Consider the following 13,815-nt stretch of genomic DNA (forward strand, 5'->3'; position numbering starts at 1 on the left):
TTTTAAACTAAAATTATGTAATGAGCATTCCTCATACTATTATAAAGATCTTGTTTTTTTTTAATTGTCATAAAATATACATAACATAAAATTTACCGTTTGAACCATTTTTAGGTGTACAATTCAGTGACAAGTACATTTACGTTGCTGTACAACTAGTATCACTATCTGTCTCTGGAACATTTTCATCTTCCCAAACTCTATACCCCCTACACAATAACTCTGCATTACGTCTCAGCAACCACCATTCTATTTTATGTCTCTATGAATTTGACTACTTTAGGTACCTCATATAAACAGAATATATAATATTTGTCATTTTATGAAAGACCTTGCAATTTAATGTTACAATATTATTCACTGATGACATAATATTAAATACACATTATTTATTGACTCATTTCCTATTTGTGAACATGTTCATTGTTCTAATTTTTTGCTTTAGTGCCTTATACGTAACATTATACCCTTTGAATAGGTTCCTAGAAGTGGAATTACTGAAAATGAAGAGTATGAGTATTTTTAAGAAACTTCATACAGTTTTCCAACTTACTTAGCAAAAGAACCTTATCAATTCAAGAAATAGTGTAAGATAGCACCTATCTCACCACACTCTTACCAAGTATTATAATCTTCTCAAGTCTATGTTAATTTGATCAGAAAAAAAAAGAAAAAGCATCTGTTATTATACACCTATGACATTTGTGAGACTGACCAATTTTTCACTTTTATTAATTGAATTCCTTTTTGTGGTTTATTTGTTCATATCATTTATCCATTTACCTAATGTATTCTTAATCTCTTATAAATTTATATAAAGCTCTTTATATAACAAAATTAACAATCTTTTGTCTATCATATTTTCCATAAATACTTTCTCAGCATGTTTGCTTTTAAATTTTTGTTTCTTTTTTAACAGAGCAGTTTCCAGGAATTTTTAAAAATAGGATACACTTAGAAGGAAGAAGAACGGTCATGGTGAACTTTAGAATTCTCTTTCAGGCATGTGACTTCACAGGATATTAATTATTCATCTCTAAAAGAGTCAAATTCTCCAAAACTAAGTTTTCTACAACTAAGCCAATGCTTTTGCATAATATTGAAAAGCAAATTGGCAATTAACCTTGGACAATAGAGCAATGATGTAAGATGACCTTTGCAATAAACACTTTAAAAGTCAGATGGCTCCAGTCAGCTCCAGCTGGAATTACTCTGTAAGTAAAACGTGTATTACTCTCTGCTGTTTTCAATGCCAAAAACAACTAAGGTCATTACTAATTTGTACCAAAGATTTCAGAGCAACTAACAGACCATAACCAAGATAAACAATTCTTATGTTGTGAACAAAGGCCAAATAGGTCGAGCTGTCACTGATTTCCATATATGGAGCCTTATTTTTCTTTATCTATATTTTAAGAATAAGCATCTTTCCTTGGTAGGCCAGATAACAGAATTTAGAGGAGACAAAACAAGACTTCGAACATAGAAAATATAGAAATTATTACAACTTTGAGGAAGCTACAAATAGCCCTAGGACATTTGTTTATGCACCTGGGCATTTATGAAAACTAGAGGAAAAGAAAAGTGTATTTGTTGTGACAATAACATTCCACCTTGCTTTGCAAGGGGGGAAGTAGTCCAACCATGGTTTCTCTGCCCACACCTGACGTGCAAGGGCATTTTGCAAAAGAAATCAGTGAGGATGAAAATCCAAGCCATTCAATGTCTGCATGACGCAAAAGGCAAAACTAGTCTCATCTTCCTCTTCTACCCAAACTGGAGTGAAGATTATAACTCTGTGGGTTTACAGAGGACAAGATGAATGGTCCTGTCACAACCATAGTCCCCACAGCTTCTGAGATCTAAGAGTATGAACCAAATCCTAGCCAGATTTTCTGCAGTTCCATAAGCCCGGGGTTTATAAGGTTACAAAACTGAAAAGATTTCACCTCCGTGCCAAACAAGCAATAGGAAAAGATGGACTGATTTTGGTTTTTTGTAACGATACTAAAATATTTGCTTTTATGTCATCATTTATAAAGCAGTTTTCACATAAACATATTATCTTATCAATTCATTTGAACCCTGTCACCACCCTGCGTGCAGGGCACCTCTATTGCCCATGTATCTAAAAGTACTTTGAATATAGTAGGTACTCAATAAACGTTTTTTGAATAAATGCATATGTAAGCAAATCTCCCTCTTCAAAATTGACCACAAGAAAAGGTCAGCCATCACATCTAAAAGGTAAAGAAGTATCCGTGGTTTATTTCTTAATAATTTGCATACACAACACACATACAAACTAGCATGATGCATTAGGTGAAAATTGTTAATTATATTTTATTAAATAAGTCACATCAGTTACCATACCTTTTCTGCACTCAAACCCAACCAAGTCTACTTTTTAATGCTGTAACAAAATCTTCTGAAATAATTATTTTTAAACAAGGTAAGCATAGGGCATAGTATCTAGCCCATCAGTTATCCCAGGGTCTGCTAGATGCTAATGGGGAAACGGACCGTATTCAGAAGTCCAGGAGAGTGACGTGGAGCTCCATTAAGATTTGCCATAGTGATACAAGGGGAGTCCAGGAGACAGTGTTGGAGGATCTCCTGCAGTCCTCTCCTGCCCCAAACCCATAATTCTAGGAGCAAAAATTGAAAATGGGAGTTTACAACAACTTCCGTGGGCAAAATGTGGCTAAGGAAGAATACACATTTGAGGAAATCAAGGCATCCTATGCCAAAATGTGGCCAAGATAGTATGAAGACACAAAGGTGCCCAAATGAAAAATAGTAACGTAAGATAATACCTGGTATCCACTTCAAGACAAACAAATGAGAAGGTACTAGATATTTGGCATTGAGAAACTGAGCCCATCAACAAAAATTACTTTGTGTTATAATTTATTTTATGCAATACTTCTTCCATGGCCCTTTCATTCTTCCCATTGTACTGTCATATTTATAGGTTTATCTCTCCCACTGGAGTTTTAGTGCCGACATGTAAAGGGGAATATTGAAAATGATTTTTTAAGTATTCTTGAAGGAATAAACTCATTTTACTTTTTATTTGCTACTCTTTCTCCTACTCCCTCCTTTATCCTTTAACTTCTTTTTTTTTTCTTTTGCCCTTGTGAGGACAGAAATCAAAATACCTGCCGTCCAGCCCTGGTTCTGATACTTACTCTGATACTCACTAACTGATGATAGAATCAGGGCTGTGGATCACTGTCTCCCCTATCAAAAAATGAGAAAAAAAGCAATTCCCCTTTTCTAACTCACTGATATAAATAGTAGATAAATTCTATTGAAACCATACATAAGAAATCAATCAAGAGAAAGGAATTAGCTAACTCAACAATATTGTTTTGATAATTTTTATTAACTGACTGAACCATATACTGCTCTGCAAAACTAAGAAACAATGAGGAAAGCTTAGAAGTGAATAAGCAAGGGAAGTGCAGCGAGGAAAGAGTGATGAATTCTCAAGCATTATCAAAGGACCAGTTAGTGCATCAACAACTTCTTTTCTCAGTTAAAAATCCAGTATTACTCAAAGGGTTTTCCGGGAGATTAAGCAAAGCTAACCCCATATTGGACAGCTGACCACAGGATGTCTGAGTTTCCCAAAGGCTCTGAAGGAGTTATAGCCCTTTAAGAAACCAAATCACTTATAGAAGCAACATTTTACAGACTTTCTCAAAAGTAGAATTAGAAATAACATCTCCTCTACCACCACCACTCCCTTCCCACCAGCTTACCTCATCCTGTTCTATGCTTAAAATGTACTTGGGATCTGACTCCAGAAAATTTTAACAGTTCTCTAGTGACTTTCTCTAATAGGGTCAACAGGGGCGTTACTGTTTAGAAATTGCTAGATTGCAATTCCAGAGCAATTTCCTTCAATAGAAAGTTGACTTAACTAGTAACAGGCAAATATGCGTCATGAAAAAGAGAAACTGTAATAACAGGAGAAAACTAAGGCATATTCGGCTCAAAAGTCTTAGCTACTGCCAGAATTCCTCCACATTTGCAATAAAAAATTAAAAGCAGGGAAAAGTTAACTGCTTTCCTGTAAAAACGAACCTGCTCATTTGTGAAACAAATAAAACACAACTTTATTTTGGTTTTTGTGAGTTGTTGCTTCTCATAGGTATTATAGCTGTGAAATGTTTGCATATGCTATAGCAGTAACATGTTTACACAGAAAAGTCCAAAAGTGAACTAAGTACCTTTTTCTATCAAACTAATAGACTTACACTGTTCTCTCAACCGAGCTCCAGACTTTAATGTTGAATTGCACTCTTGACATCACTTCTTGTATGTCTCAAAGGCACCTTAAACTCAAACTCAATGAACCCAAAACCAAAGTCATTATTTCTTTCACTCCTCAAAACTTGGTCCTCTTCCAGGAATCCCTGAGTGAATTAAGCCACCATTCATCCAGTTCTACCAGTCAGAACCACCTTCTCACTCTACCATATTCAGTATATCACAAAGTCCTGTCCATTTTATCGCTTCAGTGTATCTCAAATCATCTACTCCCCTCCATCTCCACCACCACTACCACCCTTGACCCTCTATATCTCTTCTGGACCATAGCACTGGCCTCCAAACAGAGCAAAGTACATCCACTCTGGCCCCTTCCAATCTGTTTCCCACATTTTAGCCAGAGTCATCATTTCAGAACACAAAACCAATCATGTCACATACATATTCTGTTTAAAATCCTTAGATGTCTCCCCTTTGCTCTCAGGATCAGGACAACACTCCTTAGGATAGCCTACAATGCCCTGTGTGTTCTGGTCCCTACCCACCTCACCAGCCTCAGTTCACACCATACTCAGTCTTGCTAGGGAGAGTGCAAAGGTAGTAGACATACCTCCGGGGCATAATCTCTGAAAGTGACAACTTTCCAACAATTTTCTTTTAGATAATTTGTTGATAAGGCAGTCATTATGACTCATAAAATAATGTTGGGGGAAAAAAACACAAAAGACAAACAGAAAAAGTATGTGCTTGCTCCAAACTTGACACAGCCTGCCTGAAGTACAACCCCCAGGCTCACCCCACCCCCACACACATACAGATGTTAGAAACCAACCATACCTCTGCTCCTGCTGTTTGTGCTTCAGCCATGTTCCCTCCCTCCTCAGGACCATGGGGGAGCAGCTAGGATTCAAACCACGTTTATCTGATTTCTAAGGCTGTGCACTTTCCACCATTTCATCTTGTCCCACAAGAGTTGTTTTTGCATGTAAATCTGAACATTATAATGATAAATCTTAAACATACTTAAGACCCAGTATTTTTAGGAAAAGCTGAAAATACACTCTAGTCTCTACTCCTTTTTTAATGAAACATTTTAAACACACACAAAAACAGAGAGAATAGACAATGAGCCCCCACACCCAAATCACTCACATTCAATAATTATTTTGCAATTATTACATCTATTCCTTTGTTTTTCTTCGCTGAAGCATTTTAAATAAAATTTAGGAAAACATCATTTTACCCCCACATGTTTCAATATGCATTCCTAGAAAATATGGACACTTTCTTATGTAACCATTAGGCCATTATCACATTTAACAAAATTAATAATTCTTTGGTATCATGTAACATCTAGTCTATGACCAGATTTCCATGATTGTTTCCAAAATATCTTTGTATAGTTGGTGTGTTTGAATCACAATCCAAACAAGGTCCACAAATTACATTTAGTTGTTATGTCTCTTAATTCTCTTCTTCCCCCACCTCATGCTATTGACTTGTTGAAGAAAGCAGGTCAATTGTCCTGTAGAATGTACAAAATTCTGGATTCATCTGTTTGATTCCTTGAGGTAGCATTTTAACTTTTCCCTCTCTCCCTCTATTTCCTGTAAATTGGATGTTAGTTATAAAACCTTGATTAGACTCATGTTCAACATTTTGGCAAGAACAGTTTATAGGTAGTGCTATGTATTTTAAATTGCTTTTTATCAGGAGGTTCACAGAGCTTATTATCCCACTTTCAATAATACTTATAATCATTTTATTTTTTATTTTTATTTATGAAAATTCATAAATTCAACAAATATTGACCAAATACGTACTATGAGCCAGGTACACCTCCAGGTTCTGGGCATAAAGAAGTAAACATGACAGCAAGGTCCCTGCTTTCATGAGGCTTTCACATTTTAATGATTGATCTACACATTCTCTATAATGTTAGTGTTCACTGTTTGATGAATTTCACATATAAACATGTATTTATATACCTGCATGTATGCGTGTAAGCGCGCACACACACACACACATTCTTCATCTATTCCTCATAACTCTTAGATGTTGACTGACTTTTGCACTGTCTATCTATGCCATAACTCAGATCCCTGAGGACTGCCCCTCCCCACATTTGTACTAAATGGCCTGTCCCCTCGACCATAGCTGATTGAACTGGGAATGGATACCTGACCCAAAATAGCCAATCATGATCTCTCTCTTAAGAATACAAAGAGAGAGACTCTGCAAGAGGGAACAGTGGCCTGGGCCTTGACAGCTTTCTAACTTGGGTTATTTCCTTTTCTGAAACTTTATCTAATGATCCACTTCTTGTTAGATTTCATAATCTATTCCTGTTTCTTTCCTTTCCCTTTTGGCTAAGCTATTTCCTGTTATTTCCTATTACTGGCAATCAAAAGAACTGTAAGACATTAACTGTAACACATTGTGACTGAGAGCGATCAGATGGCACCGTCAAATAACTTCTTTCTTTCTTTTCAGGTGAACAAACTTTCTTACTGCTTTTGAACATGAGCCTTTTGGCCAGCCCTGTGTGTAAATGAAGTAAGCTATAGCCTGTTGAGTCGACTGGTGGTTACTACACTCAAACTCTACCAAAAATCTGCTACCCTGGCTTGTATTTCCCCTCCTCCTTGATTGGAATCCCATCCTTGCAGTCATTACTTTGATGCACTAATAAAGATGAAAGCATTATCTTCAGATGCTGGCTATGCAGTACCATGCAAGGGAAGGGGGATCCTAAAAGGATTACCCTAGACCTTTCCTCATTCCTTTCATTTGACATACCAGAATAATTTATTAACTTAGCAAAGTACCATCAGATTTCAATAAAACGTACATGAAAAGGTGCTCATCATCACTAATCATCAGGGACATATAAATCAAAACCACAATGAGCTATCACCTCACTACCGATAGAATTGTTGTTATCAAAAGATAACGTGTTAGGGAGGATGTGGAGAAAAGGGAACCCTTGTATATTGTTAACAGAAATGTAAACTGATGCACCCACTATGGAAAACAGTATGAATTTTCCTCAGTAGGTTAAAAACAGAACAACCATATGATTCAGCAATTCCACTTCTGGGTATATATCCAAGGGAAATGAAATCAGTATCTTAAAGAGATATCTGTACCCGCATGTTCATTACAGCATCGTTCACAACAGCCAAGATATGGAAAACAACCTAAGGGTTCACCAACAGAAGAACAGATAAATAAGACTACACACACACACACACACACACACACACACATACATATACACAGTGGAATATCATTTTCATAAAAAAAATAAGGACATCCTACTATTTGTGTCAACATGAGTGAACCTGGAGGACATTATGCTAAGTAAAATAATTAAGACACAGAAAGACAAATCTCATATGAATTCACTTATATGTGGAATCTAAAGAAGTCAATCTCATAGAACCAGAGAGTAGAAAGGTTGTTGCCAGGTGCTTGGGGAATGGGGGTACTGGGGAAATGTTGGTTAAAGGATACAAATTTCTGGTTATAGGATAAATAAGTCCCAGGAATCTAATGTATGGTATGGGGACTATGTTTAATAATACTGTATTGTATACTCGAAATTTGCTAAGAGAGTAAATCTTAAAGTGTTCTCACCACACACACACACACACACACACACACACACACACACACAAATGGTAACTATGTGAGATGATGAATGTGTCACTCAACTAGGTTGAGGTAATCATTTCACAATATATACCATATTAAATCATCACAGTGTACGCCTTTAATATACACAATTTTTATTTGTTAATTATACCTCAATGAAGCTGGAAAAAGGAAAAAAAGAAAAAGAAAGAAAGAAAGAAAAAAAGAAAGAAAAGAAAGAAAGAAAAAGAAAGAAAGAAAGAGAGAAAGAAAGAAAGAAAGAAAAAGAAAGAAAGAAAGAAAGAAAGAAAGAAAGAAAGAAAGAAAGAAAGAAGAAAGAAAGAAAGAAAAAGAAAGAAAGGAAGGAAGGAAGAAAGAAAGGAAGAAAGAAAGAAAAGGGAAAGAAAGAGGGCAGGAGTGGGAGGAAGGAAGGGAGAGTTACAACCTCAAGTGCTGGCAAGAATGTGGAGAAACTGGATCATTCATACATGAATGTAAAATGGTACAGTCAACTCTGGAAAACAGCTTGGCAGTGTATTTTAAAAACTAAATATACAACTACCATATGACCTATGAACATTTATCTCAGAGAAATAAACACATGCTCACAGGAAAACCTGTACACAAAAGTTTATAGCAGCTTTATTCATAATAGCCCAAAACCGGAAACAATGTAGATGCCCTTCAAAGCTAAACAGTTAAACTCTGATACATACATAGCATGGATTATGACTCAGCAATTTAAGAACAAACTACCAATACACTCAACAACCTGGATGACTCTCCAGAGAATTATGCCAAGTGAAAAAAAGACAATCCCAAAAGTGTACACACTGCATGTTTCCATTTATATGACATTCTTGAAATGAAAAAATTACAGAAATAGGAACAGATTAGTAGTTGCCAGGAGTTGCCAGAGAGGGGAGCGCTGAAGGGAAGGGGATATGATTACAAAAGGACAACACGAGGGCTTCCTAGGTGACTCAGTGGTTGAGAATCTGCCTGCCAATGCAGGGGATATGGGTTCGATCCCTTCTCCAGGAAGATCCCACATGCCGTGGAGCAACTAAGCCCGTGCGCCACAACTACTGAGCCTACACTTTAGAGCCATGAGCCACAACTATTGAGCTCATGTGCTGCAACTACTGAAGCCCATGCACCTAGAGCCTGTGCTCCGCAATAAGAGAAGCCACAGCAATGAGGGGCTCACACACCACAACGAAGAGTAGCCCCCACGCACCACAACTAAAAAAAAGAAAGCCCGCACACAGCAAAAAAGACACAACACAGCCAATAAAATAAATAAATAAATAAATAAATAAATAATAAATTTACAAACAAAAAAACCAAAAAAAACCAAAAAAAACAAAAGGACAATACAATAATCCTTTTGGTGATGGAAATGTTCTGTACCTTGATTATATCATTGTCAATATCCTGATACCACAGTTTTGCAAGATGCTACCTACCTCTGAAGGAAACTGAGTACAGGGTATATGGGCTCTCTCAGTATTATTTATTATAATTGTATGTGAATCTACAATTATCTCAAAATAAAAAGTTTACTAAAAATTGAAAAAAATGTTTTTTCAATAAAAAGTGAGAGTGATAACATGCCTATAATTATTCCTTGAGAAGTTAAAGGGCAGGAAAAGGAAGGTGTGTTTTGTGATGAAATAATTGTCTATATCCAAAATAAACTCACCCTTCTAATTCATTGGGAGGCCAAACAAAAATTCATTTTCACAGAGTTAAAGTAAGAGTATTCAAGGACTTGAGCAGGAAAACTATCCATTTTCTTTTTGTCTGGTCAGTTACCTTGACCTTTTTCAAGAGGTCAAGTCTGTTGTCAGTGATCACTAGAGCCCTAAGTTGTCCCACATAAACATTCATGGATGCCCCTGGGAGATTTGAGACATATACAGAAGAGAAGGTGAAAAGAGGAAAGGAAGAAAGGCAAGTGAAAGATGAAAGGAATAAGGGGAAAGGGACAGGAGAAAAGGGAAAAAGAAGGGCTTTGTTAAAAAAAAAATTTATATTGAAAGGATTGGCTGACACTATCTGAACCAACCAATCAATTTTAGCATCACTAAAAGCAAGACATCCCAACATCATATGCCCTGGAATGTGATGCAATTAGAAAGCACATGGTACCGCCTGAATCTAATAAATTCTCTGCTACCACTTTACAGGAAACATACGGGATAGAAAAACAGGTAACTGTAGAACCACACTGCAAGGAAACAGACAGCCAAATCCGGAATATAGGATATTCTACTGGATGAGTGACAGTGTCTTAGATAGAATTCTTTGAGAAACAGATGCTGAGACAGAGAATCACGTTCAGGAGATTTATTAGAGAGTGATCTCAGGGAAAACCCTTATGAAAAAGAAAGGCAAACAGGACTGGGCAAAGGGAGAAGTTAAAGTGCAACAGTTGCAATGGAGAACTTGGCCAATCCCTCAGGGAGCGCTGTCCTTCCAGAGATAGGAGTAAGAAGGCCATGCCTTTGTACCCTTGCAAGGACCTTGCTCATGCATGCGGTGTGAGAAGGAGGGGCCACTGCACAGTAGAGCAGGGCATGGAAATCTGGTCACTTGGTCATGCCACTTACTTGTGTCCTCTCATCCATTTGCCCAATCCTAGATACGCTGCCTCCAAATTACAATGGATTGCTGCTGGGCCCATGTGATCTTATGACATGGTGGCTCTGACAAAACCCAGTCCTGGCCACAAGCTCATTAGATGCTCCAGCACAATCAGGGCCCAGTAGCTTAAGAGGAGCTGTTTTGTGAATGGTGTACAGTTCCCTGCTGCAAAAGACATGACCTTGAGCCAGAATCCTGGGATCTATGTTGCAATTTTTCTATCGAGCTTGTCATGTACTCCTTATGACATCTCTTGCCACTAAAGATACCTCTGTCTACAGGGCATATGGCCCAAGCCGCAGGGCTGCTTTTTTCACACTCTGGACCTGATGCAGATCCCTTTCCTTCTCTGGGTTCCAATAAAATCGGGAAACCTTCCATGTCACTCAGCAAATGGGTCAAAGCATTATTCCTGAGTATAGAATATGCTGCTTCCAAGAACCTAAAGTGATCCACCAAATGTTTGCTTCCTTCTCAGTGGTGGAAGGTGGGGGATAATATAATTTGTTCCTTACTTTGGTGGGAATATTCTGACATGTCCCCAGACTACTGGGATCCTTAAATGTCATTGATGTGGTAGGTGCTCAAATATTTGTAGGAGTTATCTAAAACCTTCTGGACCATAGGTTGGTCAACAAGGTCTCTAAGGACTTGCCACTTATTCTTCATTCAGTCCAGTCAGCATGTCACCAATATAGTATGCCAATGTGATGTTCTGAAGCATGCCCAGTTGATCCAGGTCCCTCCAGCCTGTACTATGTGTTGTGTCATAAGGCAGGGGCCTCTGCATCTTCTTCAAGCAAGCGGAGAGGGTTAGCTTTTAAAAAATGGGAGTTGGCCATTTCTGCAAGGCCCAGGGTTCAGAAGAATCTGGGAATTCAACATTCCCAAGTGCATTGATCCAGATGCCCCTAGCCCCAGTCTCAGGGCCGTACTTCTTCCCAATCAGGGCCTCACCTTCCGGTAGCACACTTGCAGGATTGAAAATTCAATCTTCTCCAGAGCTATGTTGCCCTTATAATAAAGTCCAGGGCCTGATCATCAGCTTCCTCTGCCCTCTAGCTGCAAGAGATAAGGCTCCCTTTACATGCTGTCAAGGAAGCCCCTCTGGTAATTAATCACTCTCAGATTTTCATCCTCTTTTTTCCCCAGTGCACCAATAGTCCCCAGCAACAGCCATCCAGTCTTTATGCTTCCTACATTTCCCAAACCCATCGAATGCCTGTAATACTGTCCTCACCATGGTATCCCATCCCAGTCCACCATGAGTAAAAGCTTCAAAAATTGTACCTCTACACCATAGCAATGTTATCAGCATTCCATTACCATCAGCGATGGTATTAGTATCACAAGCTGAGAGGCAGGTAATCCAGTTCTGAAATCCCGTTTTAGATTCTGCTTGTTAGAGGCATCCTGGTATCAACTGTAGAGGTCAGATTTCCTAGGAAATAGACTCTGAAATGGAGATTTGATTTCAGGAATTTTACTGGGGAGTAGCCTCAGGAACACACCTGAAAGGGAGTGAGGAAACAAGACTGGGCAGAGGAAGAAACTGATTTGTGATGTAGTCACAACTGACTACAGGACCAGCCAGTCCTACAGGGAGCTCTGGAATTAAGCTGGTCCTTCAGAGTTGTCCCAAATTGAAGCAAGAGAGCCAAGACTTTTTACCCTCTAAACAGCCAGTCTTAGACACATGCTGTAGACCATCAGCACCCAGACTTCTGGCAGATACAGCAATAAGTGCTCTTGTCATGAAGAAGGGATCTGGACAATGCACCACAGTGGCCACAGTACCAAATTTCTACAAAAAATTAATGGTATAGGGTAAAAATGGGGGGGTGTCTATTATTATAGAATAAGAGCTTTGAAAGACAGAATGACCAAAAGCAATTTGCAGGCTTTGCTCTGACCTCCATCACACAAACCAACTATATAAAAAAAAGCATCTTTGAGATAATTGGAGAAACTTGCATGTGGAATAAATATTAGATAAAATTATATAATTATTATTGATTATGTTACATGTGATAATGGCATGGTGGCTATGTAAAAAAAAGTCATTGCCTACTTCAGATGCACACTGAAATAAAGGTAAAATGACATGATGTCTGCAATTTGCATGAAAACATTTCAGGAAAACAGTGGAGGATATGGGAGCTGTAACAAGATTGATAAAATGTTAACTTTAGAAGCTGAGTGATGGGTGATAAGCATTCATTCTGTTATTCTCTCTACACATGCTTAAAATATCCATAACAAAAATACCTAAGGACATGTAATAGGAAATTGTGATTTGCCACCAACCACTGCCCATAAGCACCAAAATAATAACCAAAATATTGTTGCCTCTTGAGCCCCAATTTCCCTTCCAAGATATATTCCAAGATAGAAAACTAGGTCGAAATTTAAAATGCTGGATATAAGATGCAGGAAGATTGTAACTCTTTAAAACACAAGTGGAACCAGCAAAGTTTACGAAAAACAGAACTCCTCTGTAGATTGTTCATCAAATGATGCCCAGAGCCTAGCACACTGCTTGGGCCAGAGTAGGTGATGAATAAATGTTCTTGGAAATTAAAATGTAAGGACTATTCCCTAGCTTCTCCTTCCTGTCACCACCCACCACTCCCTTAGTTTGTTTCTGCCTTTTGGACTCTCTAGACTCTGTTAGGAACCTGTGCCCAATGGACAAGTTCATGAGTTCCCGCTGTCCAGTTTTTGGCCTTGGGTGAGCATCTGTGCTTGATATGCAGCTATTATTCTTATTGCCATTATCAATAATGACATCCCCCTCTTTAAAAACCAATTCCCCTTCCAAGTGGGTGTTCCACATAAGTGAAATGTTCGAGAAGAACGTAATAGGTAAAACATGTTCAGAGAAAGTAAGACAGCAGGAAGTTGGGGAGGGGAAAGCTGAGTTCCACCGCAAAGTGAAATCAGGGCCAACTCACCCCCCGAGGACCTGTGGGAAAAGTGTCAGACTTCTTGCCAGGAACTGAGATGGACGTCTGCAAATATGTACACCCAAGCAACTAACCACTTCAGCCTCACAATACCCTTTCTCTAGGCCCTGTAAGAGCTGTCCTGACACAGCTTCCACCGTCCTTTCTCCAGCGAAGTCCAAAATCAGCAGTCCGTGTTGACATCAATGTGCAAAGGGCTAGAGCCCCAGGTAAAACAAAAGACTCCTGCAAAAAGGCAAATGAGAAAGGAACTCAAGAAAAGTTCACGATGGAAAAATAAACACCA

This window comes from Hippopotamus amphibius, chromosome 4 (assembly GCF_030028045.1).
Source record: "Hippopotamus amphibius kiboko isolate mHipAmp2 chromosome 4, mHipAmp2.hap2, whole genome shotgun sequence".
Lineage (NCBI taxonomy): Eukaryota > Metazoa > Chordata > Mammalia > Artiodactyla > Hippopotamidae > Hippopotamus > Hippopotamus amphibius.